The sequence below is a fragment of the Meles meles genome, chromosome 20, assembly GCF_922984935.1.
Source record: "Meles meles chromosome 20, mMelMel3.1 paternal haplotype, whole genome shotgun sequence".
Taxonomy (NCBI): Eukaryota; Metazoa; Chordata; class Mammalia; order Carnivora; family Mustelidae; genus Meles; species Meles meles.
Window position 1 is genome coordinate 5,061,986 of NC_060085.1, and position 2,778 is coordinate 5,064,763.

Sequence of the window (2,778 nt, forward strand, 5' to 3'; positions counted from 1 at the left end):
ACCGCGCACCATGGCCTGGCTCAGGCTGCAGAAGAGCGCAGCCTCCCCTCAGCGCGCACCCCCTTTGCCTCCCATCTCCCTTGAGCCCGGGGAGTCCTCAGGCTCCTCCCTCAGCCCGAGCCCCGCCCCCTCCCGGCCTCACTCAGCTTTCCCGGCGGGTGCAGAAAGTCAGCATCAAGGCAGCGCCCAGGCTGTGGGAGAGGACCCCCCCCCCTCCCCGCCCTGAAGCCCAAGCCTCCAGGCCTCCTGGAAGGCGGGGTCCCGGTCTCCTGGGAGGGCGCGCTACAGCCCCTCCGCTGTCTCGCCCCGCCCCCACGCCCGCCCAGGCCCCGCCCTCCGGCCCCGCCTCCTCTGGGCTTTCTAGTACCAGGCACGTGGTGGCTCACGACCTCATGGCGCCCACTGGCGAAGACGCCGGGTTCCCCGGGGCCATCGGGGTCCCTGGCGCCCCTGTAGGTCTCTTCTGCCCCTCAGCCTCTCCGCCACCCTCCCAGTCCCCGCCCCAGCCCAGACCTCTCCCTCAGCTGGCCCCCCAGGAAACTGGGGTGCAGGCCTTGCGCAGGGTGCTGGCACGGTCCGGTGGCTGGAGAAGCCGGCCGGTGCCGCTGAGCGGGCGCTCCGCGAGGAAGCTCTGGGAGCGCACGCGCTGCAAGCCCGAGAGCACCTCCCCGCCCCGCGCCCGGAGGGCCTGGACCTCTGGGCAAGGGCCGGTGGGCTTTACCTGCCGGCTCAGGTGCCTCTGGGCCTCCAGGCGCGCGAGACGCGGAGGAGGAAATCGAGCAGGTGCGAGCCCGTGTCCCCGCCGCCTTCCTGCGCGCAATAGGAGCTTCAGTGGCCCTTGAGGGGAGAGTGGAAGCGTTGCGGTACGTGAAGCCCTCCGTTCCGCCTCCTGAGCCCCGTCCATCCGGAGCAGAAGTAGCAGAGCTGAACGAGCTGGTGGTCGAGAGCCTGCTTGAAGCCCGAGGGGATCTGGAGAAGAGCCGCAGTCTGCCGGACTCAGACCCGGGACTCGCAAGCGCCCCTCTGACTTTTTGGAGAGCTTGTATGGAGCTCCCAGACACCCGTGCTGGTCCCCATTCCCCAGTGCCTGGAACCGTCTGTTCCCTGCACAGACACTTGTTGAACTCTCACTGTGTTTTAGACCCGGTATGGGAGCTGGGGAGGGGGGGCGGGCGGGGAGAAGGTACTCAGAGCCTCGGCCCTGTAGAAGAAACACCTCGGCGGAAGAACAGAGTGGGATGCTCAAGTTAGAGCCAAAAATAATACTGATGGTTGGAGGTAAGTGCTGCAAAGGAAATAAACGGGGACCAGTGAGAGAGAAGACGGGAGTCTATGGCTGGGACCGTCACCTTCTTGAGGGGGCGGCTTGTGGGCTCCGATCAGAAGGATCACACAGCCAGGCCCGAGCGGACCGGGCAGAGAGCAGTCCTTGCCCACCACTGGGCTTTGCTCTCCACAGCCTTCTTGCCTTCTTCCCCCTCAGCCTTAGAAATTCCCTAATTTCTCATCCTGAAAACCTCTCCCTTGCCTCACTCCTCCCCCACGATGGCCAGGTTTCTAGAAACCATGAGCTGAACTGAATGTCCATCAACAGTGGCTTGGAGTGAGACGTGAGACTGAGGGCTGGCCTGGAAACGGGCCCACATCTACTCACGGGAGAGCAACGGGAAACTTGTAGGATCCCATTTGAGGGTGAGGTGATCAAACACACTTGGCCATCCAAGTAGATACCTGGCAAGATGGCTAACTGAGAACTGTCTACCTCCCGCTTTCTGGGGATCCTGTTGATGCTCTCTGTCTTGATCTAGACAGACAGATCTAGACAGAGTTACAGAGGTGTCTCAAAATACAGGGAGCGTACATGGAAGACGTGTCTGTTTCTAGCAGGGAAATTCCACCCCCTCCCCAATAACAAAGAAAGAGAAAATCTTGAGCTCTAGGAAGCAGTGTCGCATACTGACGTGTTTGGGGGTGACTGATACTGATGGGAAACACCACTGAAGGGCAGGTGGAAGGAAGGGGGAGGGAGGGATGGCTGGAGAGATTCGTGATAACGTGAACACAGCAACGTGCTCACTGGAGAATCTAAGGGCGGGCAGGCCGGTGCACAGTTCTTCCCATTCCTCTGTATGTTTGAAAGTTGTTGTAATGTTGAGACCATTCATGTCCCCCACATTAGCCCCCCATTATTTGTCTACTAGGGTGAGCCCAGCGGGGTCCCCCTTGGTGCCGATCTGTGTTGAGAAAAGGTCCTTCGAGGTCTTTCTTTGCTGTTCAATGGGAGTAGGAGGAAGCTTTCATAGACTGAGGTGGACTCTGGTCCCCTGGGTGCACAGGGACATGCAGGAGGGTGGGGGGCTGGCCCAGGGGGAGGGGGGCAGGGAAGAGAAGGAATTGGAATTAGATGAGGTTTAGGTCAGACTGGCTAGAAGAGGAACCAGAATCTTCATTCTAACCAGATCTACAAATTTAAAAAAAAAAAAAAATGGACAAAGGACCTGAACAGACACTTCTCCAAAGATGTACAAACAGCCATCATGAAAAGATGCTCAACATCACTAGTCCTCAGAGTGCAAATCAAAAGCTCAGTGGGGTAACGCTTTACACCCACTAGGATGGCTGGAGCCCAAAAGTCCAATAACAGGTGTTGGCAAGGATATGGAGAAGTCATAACCTACAGTGTGGACGGGCGTGCAAGGTGGTGAGCTCTGTTGGCAGGTGCCCTGAGCCTGTCTGGCCATGCCTCAAAATGTTCAACATAGTGTTTCCATATGACCT